Below are 10,000 nucleotides of genomic sequence, written 5' to 3'. Positions count from 1 at the left end.
CACCAGCGACCATGCAGGTAGGCAGACAAAGCAGGAGTTGCGAAGAGAGGCTACAACTACTGTAGGCTACTACAGAATGGATCCTGCATCATTTTGAGGATAATAAAATGTCATAGAGAGTAATTTTATCTTCTCTCTTAAATGTTGTTCAGTGAAACAATTGTTTACTTTGTTCAGAAGCACGTTGTGTTCGGCGATCTATTTATAAATTCTGCCGCCAGAACAATGCTCTCACATGGTTTTGGAATGATCTGGCAATGTAGGCTACAACAAAAAAATATATGTTTCAATGTGGTAAGTCACAAGTCAGACGTTCAGTAGCCCTACAGCAGCCGTGTTTGGCTTTCTATTTTATACATCAGTAGAACTCACGCTGCGAGTTGCGAAAAATACTGCCGTTTCTCTCATGAACAGCAGAGGGCACTTCCGACAATGCGAGCAAGGCGCTTTTGAAGTATGAATAGTCTGTCGCAAGTGATGACGTCATTAATGGTTCTCGCGCCACTCGCGACAAAGTGCGCACGTGAAGTATGCAGAGCCCTTTACACTGAAGTTACTTCTTCCTGTAGAGCAACAGTTACACTGTAGTGAATGTAAAGACTCTTCACAAAACTCTAGGTCTGGCAGTTGCCGTGTCGCATTCAAAATTCAATTTGTGCTATTTAAATGCGGTATCGATACTGACACCTCCGATACGATGCGTATCATGAAGAGGCCGTGACGATATAGCCCAATACGGATATTTTGAACACACCCCTAGTTTATTCTTCTCATCAGGACCGTAGCCACCATCATGGAGCTAGTTCAACTAGCATTGTTTAGCTTTAAAGCTCCTAATGCATTACATTTCATTGCATTTAAATTTAGCAGATTGTTTCATTCAAAGCGATTTACAAAAGAAGGACATCACCAAAGGTGTGCAATGTATGGGGAATATCCTGATTAGGCATAGCAAGGTTTGTAGGGTTTGGTTTATGATGAAGAACATGTCTATTCTACATCTTATGTAGATCAATTCATTAATCGATAATGTGTAGTGGTAATCACTAATAATTGTAGGCCTAGTTAATATGTAGAAAATGAATAATTAGTCAATTAGAACAAATTAACCAGAATATATTTATGTTACTGTTTTTTTTGCAAATTTGCACATACAAATTGCTGACCAACAGTGACAATGGCCAAGTGGGTTGAGTGGTCATTTGAGTGTCATCTTTTTTTCTGTGTCATGTTTCAGAGGAATTCCGAGATAATAATCCCTTTTGTGTTGTTCATAACCTACATCCAAAGCCATTTAAAGCAGCACTAAGCAGTTGTCATCTTTTGACACTGTGCGGTTTCGAAGCAGCATTGACTCTCAGTTGAACTTCAGAGACAGAGAGTCTCCTCAGCGTCACTTTTCCGAACCGTTTCAGTGAAACTACAGCCCATGAATATGGAATTTCCTTTAACCCTGCTACTACAATGAACCAGTGATGGGATTATGACTTGCCGTCACTTTAAACTACAGAAGCCCTGGCCGTGGCCGTGGTTAAAACGTGGTCAAAAGCTGAGGCACTACTACACTGTTCTACAGAGGACCCAGGTTCGATTCTGGCCCAAGGTCATTTCCTGATAGTCCTCCATTTTTCTCGCTCGTATTCTGTCACTCTTCTCACTGTGCTGTCAAAATGAAGGCATAAAAGCAACAACAACAAAAATGGTTTTAAGAAAACCTGTGCAAGCCCTGCTTTTCTCAACTATTTTATATATATAGACTTTATTACAGGCTCAAGGCCCACGAGAGACAATACAATACACAGATCAGTAAGAAGTACATCACACATTTATATACACACACTTTATACAGCAATAAAAACAAGAAAAAAAGACAAAGAAAGCTAGTGAAGGCACATATACCAATGTTCTCATATTTTAGACATGTACCTCACAGAGCTACGACTTGGATCTACTATCTGAGCAATAAGCTCATTTGTGGATCGGTCCAGCCTATTCATAAACTTAAAAGTGAGATTTCTCACCAAAGCCATAAAAGTAGTTAAACCCAGCCTGCAGAACAGCTGGCTTGCTCTGGTACTCCTGGTACTGGTACTGGTTATAGATTGCTTTAGGATTGCTTGTGGTATTTGTCGCTGTATTCAATTTCTTGGACCACCCTTGTGGGCATTCATACTATTACTGTATATTGCTGTTATACTATAGGCGTTAAGGAGTTTGTGAAGTAGCCATGACTGGCTGCTAAGTCTGTACTACACGCTACGAGTTTGTGTGTGTGTAGGGGAGCCAATGCTGTTGTGTCTGGACACGTGGAGTGTGTGTGTGTGTGCGCGCGGGGGGGTGGGGGGGGGGGGGTGGGGGGGTGGGGGAGCAAGGAAAGATGTGACAAATTATTTTGCTGATTGGATAATCCTGACGCTGCTCTGAGCTCGTGAGCGCCCTGTGTCTCTATGCCTGAAGACAGCCGTAACTTATTTTAAATAACGACAGACATGTCAGGCTGCTGACTAATTTTAGCGTACAGCTCACGCATCTAGGTCCGACTATGAATGCTGTTCCAATCATGTGGCTGTATCACGGTCTGTTGTGCCACCCTTACCATGTAGTAAATTGCTGTGCATAGTAAACGCAATTTTTTTTAAAGTTTTAGAGCTTTCAGAGCTTTCTTTTTTTAGTTCATACAAACCTGCAAATATTCACAACTATTACAATCAAGTTGTCATGGCTCGATAACGTTATTAGATACTTTTAGCCAAAGCAAATTACTGTAGTTATTTATGTACAGGGTATTGGTCACAGTTCCTGGAACAATGTCATGTTAAGTGCCTTGCTGAAGGGCACTTCATGGAAAGAGACTACACAAATTCTTCCTACTCGGAAGGTATTTGAACCAGCAACCCTCTGTTCCCTAGACCCAACCCCTTAACTATTACTGACCATGTGCTAACCCTATTCGTCCATTTGTTTTTAAATGTAGAGTAGTCCCTTATATGTTTCAGTCTCAGCATTGATTTAGGCAAGGTCCTATCATGTGTCATTGAACTGAAATACTTGGTAACACTTTACTTGACGCCGGTGTCATAAGCATGTCATTATAGTGTCATAATAGTGTCTTGGCACAGTTATGCATGTGTCATGAACATTATGTCCATGTCATAAACATTTTATGACTGTTGGCGTTAAGTGACATTCGGTTATGGTAAAGACAACCTCATCTAAGGCCAACAGTCAAAAAAATGTTTATGACATGGACATAAGGTTTATGACTTATCTATGACTGTGTCATGACAGTATTATGACACTGTAATGACATGCTTATGACACAGGCGTCAAGTAAAGTGTTACCAAATAACTTAGTAGATGCCTGGAGCCATCGTCAATGTAGCAACTTTTCCTGAAGGTCTTTGGTCCAGCCCCTTCGAGAAATTGACATTTCTTGGTCAATCAGAGTGTGTGTGTGTGTGTGTATGTGTGTGTGTGTGTGTGTGTGTGTGTGTGTGTGTGTGTGTGTGTGTGTGTGTGTGTGTGTGTGTGTGTGTGTGTGTGTGTGTGTGTGTGTGTGTGTGTGTGTGTGTGTGTGTGTGTGTGTGTATGTGTGTGTGTGTGTGCGCGTGCGCATGTGTTTATGTGCGCGTGTGCGTGTTCGCGTGTGTGTGCATTTTGGAATAGTTTAGTTCACAAGTGTATGTTCCAATATCGGTGCGTTATGCCTTTGTCTGTGTTTTTTATTTGTTGACCCAGTCTGTCAGAGTTCCTTTCCCTCTGTTGTGAATTAGTGTCTGACTCACGCTGGAATGACAAGCATCCTGTCCCCTCTTCAGTACGCACACACACACAAAAACACATGCACAGACCATTGCCCACAGCAAAAATCATTTCCTTGACTACCCCTGCTTTATACACACACACACACACACACACACACACACACACACACACACACACACACACACACACACACACACACACACACACACACACACACACACACACACACACACACACACACACACACACACACACACACACACACACACACACACACACACACACACACAGAGTAAGCAATATGGAATCACTTTCGGGACAGATGGTCAATCTTCCAGGGAATACCTTCCTCCTTCCTATTCCTCTATTCCTCTGTTTTGTTTTGTTTTGTTTTCTCCTCTCCTCTCCTCTCCTCTCTTCTCCTCTCTTCTCCTCTCCTCTCTTCTCTTCTCTTCTCTTCTCTTCTCTTCTCTCCTCTCCTTCTCTTCTCTTCTCTTCTCTCCTCTCCTCTCCTCTCCTCTCCTCTCTTCTCCTCTCTTCTCCTCTCTTCTCTCCTCTCCTCTCCTCTCCTCTCCTCTCCTCTCCTCTCCTCTCCTCTCCTCTCTTCTCTCCTCTCCTCTCCTCTCCTGTCCTCTCCTGTCCTGTCCTGTGTGTCATCTTTGCCTCCATCATCATCGATGACCTTCTCCATCTCACAGTGCTACTGAGGTGACATTCAATACCCTCAAAAGGTCTGAGTAAGCATGTCTGTTTTAGTCTCTGTGTGAGTGTGTGTGTCTGTGTGAGTGTGTGTGAGTGAGTACAGTAAATGTGTGTGTGTGTGTGTGTGTGTGTGTGTGTGTGTGTGTGTGTGTGTGTGTGTGTGTGTGTGTGTGTGTGTGTGTGTGTGTGTGTGTGTGTGTGTGTGTGTGTGTGTGTGTGTGTGTGTGTGTGTGTGTGTGTGTGTGTGTGTGTGTGTGTAAAGTGGGTCATCGCTGGTGGTGTTCTGATTGATGTGGAAGTGGTCCAGGATTGACGGCCATAGTGTTTTAATGCCACACCCCAAAACCTCAGCCTCCCCCAGATTTCATCATGTAAACGCACGCACACGTGCATGCATGGTACACACACACACACACACACACACACACACACACACACACACACACACACACACACACACACACACACACACACACACACACACACACACACACACACACACACATTTGTATATACAGTATGTGAAGTGTTTTGCTATTTGCCATTAAATGCGGGCATATTGAATTGAAACATCTGGTTAATCTCACGAGAGGAATTATTACTTACAGTTGGCCTGGTTGTTAGTATGCCTCATCAGAAGTCTTTCCCTCCACTAAGTAGGCTATGTGAGGTCTATGTTGCCTAAGGTGCTCTTTCGAGTCTCATATAGGCCTAGATTTCATTATTATTGAAATCTTCATTCATTATTATTATTTCATTATTTCATTATAGATTTCATATATGTAACATGCTTCGGTAACACTTAACTTAAAGCCTATGTCTATAGAGCATTGTAAGCGCATTTATAACAAATTATAATGTACATTATAATTACTTCCTCCAGTCACGATCATAACACCCTTGGATTTATAAAGCATTATAAGCTAGATTCATGGTTATTCATTACTGTTAACATAAAACATCATGAAACATCATGAAACATCATGGGTGTAGTAGTGATGCATTGTAAGTAATTATAATGTGCATTATAATTTGTTATGCGCTCATAATGCGCTATAGATATGGGCTTCATAGAAAGTGTTACCCATGCTTCTCTTCCTGTATTCTCTCTCACCTATGTTCAGGCTTTAACTTTTTAACCTAAAAAGCAAAAGATCATCTCTCTGTCTCTCTGTCTCTGTCTCTGTCTCTCTCTCTCTCTCTCTCTCTCTCTCTCTCTCTCTCTCTGGTGGGCTGGCACAAGCGTATATTGACTCTAAACCTGGTTGTGTCAGCTAGCGCCCACTGACTTTGCATAGTTTCTCCTCAGCTTGGCCTGTGCTGCTTTGTCTATAAACGGCCCCAAGGTTAAGCCCGTCCTTGACTTCAAAAGGTTGTGTCTGGAAATGTGCGGTGGTGCAAAACAAAATGCTGAACATAGTCTTTCATATGGACTTCATCAGGACTAACCCCTGTAAACGTATCCAGGTTCTGTTGTATTCTGGGATAGTTTTTTTTTCTCCTGAGGCACCAGAAATGGGAAGAGCAAAGTCACTCACAGTGTTGCCACATTGGGCGGTTTCCCGCCCAATTGAGCTGCTTAGGATGGCCGTCTTCGGGTAAAAATAGCATTTTAGTAGAGAAAGCGCCCAATTTTTGTCCATAGAAATCAATAGAATTAGGATTCAGTGCTTCCAGGAGGGTTTTGAGCATTTTCTGGGCTGGAAGTCATCAGCCTCATCTGGCAACCCTGGTCACTCACGATTCATTGCCATCCCATCCCATCCCATCCAGTGAACCAGAATAAGACCGGCACACTAAGAGTTCAGTATAGCATTAGCCTCTCCCTGGAAATAGGATTGGTGCTTGGCCGGGCTTACGGAGGTCAAAGGCTGCAGCCATCGATAACGCAAAGATGGCAGCCGCTCAGTGGTCGTGTCTCGGAAACATGTCTATGGAGGATATCTGCGCAACACTAACAAGAACAAATATCTTGTACTCTCCACTGTACTCTCTGTACTCTTTGATGTATAGTTGGAATTATGCTACAATAATGTGCGTGTGTACGTGCGTGTTTGTGTGCGAGAGAGAGAGAGAGAGTGCAGTTGAAAGAAAATACCACAATATATGATAGTGTCCTGTCTTAATTTTCAGCCAAAGTTAAATGTCTTCAGTTTATTTAAGACTATACTATTGTAACGCTACTGTATGCGTGTGCGTGTGCGTGTGCGTGTGCGTGTGCGTGTGCGTGTGCGTGTGTGTGTGTGTGTGTGTGTGTGTGTGTGTGTGTGTGTGTGTGTGTGTGTGTGTGTGTGTGTGTGTGTGTGTGTGTGTGTGTGTGTGTGTGTGTGAGAGCGTGAGTGTGTGTGTAAAGTAAAGTGAAGTGAAGGCTCCACAAGGACAGCGGGGCTTTGTCCAGTCACCGCTCGCGAGGCTTAAGGTGGAAGCCTCTTACTGCAGCCAAGTGGATTAGTTGAAGTAAAAGTTACGAGTGATAGGCAGCCCTGCCTGGCGGAGGTCACAGGGGACCCAGCTAGCCAGCAAAGCGCTGAACTTTGATGGGTGACTCGCCTCGCCTGCTCGCTCGCTCAGAGATGAGGCAGTCAAGTGACTTAGTGACAGGTCACTTCTGAGTGATTGATGGATGGATTGTGTGATGGGCTTTAGCAGTTGTAGTGTAGAGCACTTCAGCGGTGGGGATTTAGTGTTTAGAGTTGTAGACCACTTCTCAGGTCAATGATAAAGCAGTAGTGAATATCAGCTTTGATGGGGTTGATGTCCTGGGTGTCCTTTGAGGATACACATGAAGCATTAAGCTTCTTCTGCGCTTACTCGGGAAACTTCTGAGCTCTCAATAACCAGTGATGCGGTCGCATCTGATGAGGCATGGAACTGCAGTAGGTTAGAAGTAGAGACTGGATCATAAGGCAAATTGTCTGATGGATAGAATTTCAAAATTCTGGGAAATTCCAAAATTCCAGTCATTGACTAGACTGGTGGAAATCACATGCTAACTTGTGGCAGTGTGCTCACTGCTCAAGGATACATACATGAAAGTTTCATGATGAAACTATGAAATGCATACTTGTAGCAGTCAAGAAATTCAATGTTTAATCAGTTTTTATTATTTAATGATGATTACCAGTACTAGTCATGTATGTTGTAGGCTGGTTAATGTCTTCAGTGGTAACAGATGAAGTTGTAAGACTCAGCCCTTACTCATGCAACTTCTTAGTTCACACAGATGGATGTACAGTACAGTGATTGGCGAATTCCAATACGTTATTGAGGTGTGGTTTAGCTGTAGTTACACATAACAAGAATTGGTCACAATACTGTCCTGAAAGTCACCTCATGAGGTTGTATGTTTTTGATGAACTATATGAACTGTGGCATGCACAGAACATTGAGAAAAAGTTTACAAAATAAATACTTAGTAGTAACAGTAAAAATAATGATTAGTCATGTGAGATTTAGCAGTGGGGATTTAGCAGGTGTAGACCACTTCTCAGGACAGTGATATAGCAGTAGTGGATATCAGCTGTTCATGGGTGTCCTCTGAGGTAGCAGATCATGAAGCAGTAAGGTCAAATATCACTTAGTCAGGTGCACTCTCAGATGAATATATGGCATAGGCAGTGAAGGGGCACCTCTACTGAGACATGAGATTTCAGTAGATCAACAGTAGGGGCTGCAGGACGAGGCAAATCAGTTGATCATATTTTTTTTTTACTCCATTTCTGGCAATAATGTTGATTCAAGATCACAGTTGGAACAGGATTATAGAATGTGAAATCAAAAGTCCCTTTCCCCCTTTCCCAGTTTGTTGAGGAATATCAAGTAACCCTCTTTGCTGTCAGATGGATTTTAGCTTTCATACAGCAACTACACACACGCACACATGCACGCACGCACCCACACAAAATTAATCAAACAACATTCTTTGCTCTACAACCTGAGGAAAACGGCAGACACCTGACATAAATCACAGTTGTCAGAATGCTATGCAGGCATGCAGGTAGCTTTGCTAGATTGTAATGCTGATGTGGACCTGAGTTTGTGTTTCCCCAAACACGCATACATCCTTGTACCTGTTTGATGACCCAATGGCCTTCTTAGCAGCTACAGAAAGAGGCAGGGTACTAAAACACCAAAAGTTTCGCCAGATCAGGGCCAGATCAGGGCCAGAGCTGGGCCATGGTGTGGTATGACATCCAATTAAGCAGCAATAGGCCACCATTGAGCTCCAATATCTGGTTTATTTTGTGTTGGTGCTTGCTTCATTTCAGAGTGATGGTGTGGTCAGAGACTGTATGTATCTGTGATACCGTATTGTTGGAGAAAGTTTGAGGTGGTGGACACAGGAGATGCAAGGGATGAGATATGTGGGATGGAGACGAGAGCTTCTTTTTCTTGCATTGCATTTGTTCTAAAGCGTCCCTGCTGCAATGAATGAAAAATTAATCGTCCATGGTCATATACCATTCTCTAGCACAATTTCACAACCAGTAATTCTACTGTTAAGTTTGCAAAAACATGATTAATGTGTGAGGGATGTGTTGCTAAGCTATCTGAAAAATAAAGCAATGGGGGAAACACTGAATTCATGCAAACTTTTAAGGTTTAGTTTCAGTCAGTGAATTACTGTACCGTATGTTCCAGTTTTCTACCCAGCCTGAGGGTGTTGTCCTTAACAGTAAAAGTAGCCATTGTGCTCTGCTCCTAAATAAAGATTTGTGTCGTTGCTGGACTTCTGTGTGTGTTGGTCTCTGGTCACAATTTTGGGAATTAAAAGTATCTTTGGGAAGCACAAATTTAATTGGATGCCTGAAAAGCCAAACCGTGTTTGACCAATTTCACCATAATGTGCTACACCCACTTTCTTTCACACGCACGCAGGCAACACACACTCCACACACGCCACTGTCACATTTTATTGATGCATTTTTTTCGCCCATTTTTATTGACTTGTCTCATGAAGTCACTTACACACAATTCAGCTGTGCACATCTTCAATTTGGTTTTCAATGGAATTGCGGGTGACCCACAGCTGTCAACACACATTTGATCCATCATTGCAGAGGCCATTATAAAGCCCTGCAGCGTTTGCAAATTGTTGCTAAGACATAGTGTATGTGTGTGTGTGCAGATTGTTGATAACACATAATGTATGTAACACAATGAAAGGAATAGCCTAAACTCTCCAGGAATAATCAAGATCGTTTTGCATCATGTGTGTTTTTAGCTTTCTACAACGTTGGTCTGAATGGAAGGCCTTTGGTGACTGCCCATTGTCATACGTATTCCTAGAACGCTATCCCCTATTTGTTAAAGCCCAATCTAATTCACATGCAGTTGGGACAATTTATCTAGTCAAGGCGGGAAAGAAGGTATTGTTAAGATGGCCACCTTAACTATAAAACACTGGGGAAAAACCATTGCTCTGCATTGTCCTGCCGTGTACCTCTACTGTCTCTCAGGGTCTGCCCTGATTGGTCGAGAGGATATAAGTTATTGATTTTCACTGCGACCCAATTTGTTGGTCATTGATCGG

At 42.7% G+C, this 10,000-nt stretch overlaps 1 protein-coding gene across 6 annotated transcripts in view; it reads left to right on the top strand.

Annotated features, from left to right (window-relative positions):
• The window catches only part of slc12a7b (solute carrier family 12 member 7b), a 117,968-nt gene that overhangs the window by 58,022 nt on the left and 49,946 nt on the right, over positions 1-10,000 (top strand). The window lies entirely within an intron of this gene.

This window comes from Engraulis encrasicolus, chromosome 9 (genome assembly GCF_034702125.1).
Source record: "Engraulis encrasicolus isolate BLACKSEA-1 chromosome 9, IST_EnEncr_1.0, whole genome shotgun sequence".
Classification (NCBI taxonomy): Eukaryota; Metazoa; Chordata; class Actinopteri; order Clupeiformes; family Engraulidae; genus Engraulis; species Engraulis encrasicolus.
Note: the sequence above shows the minus strand (reverse complement) of the source record. Positions and strands in the feature narration are given on the sequence as shown.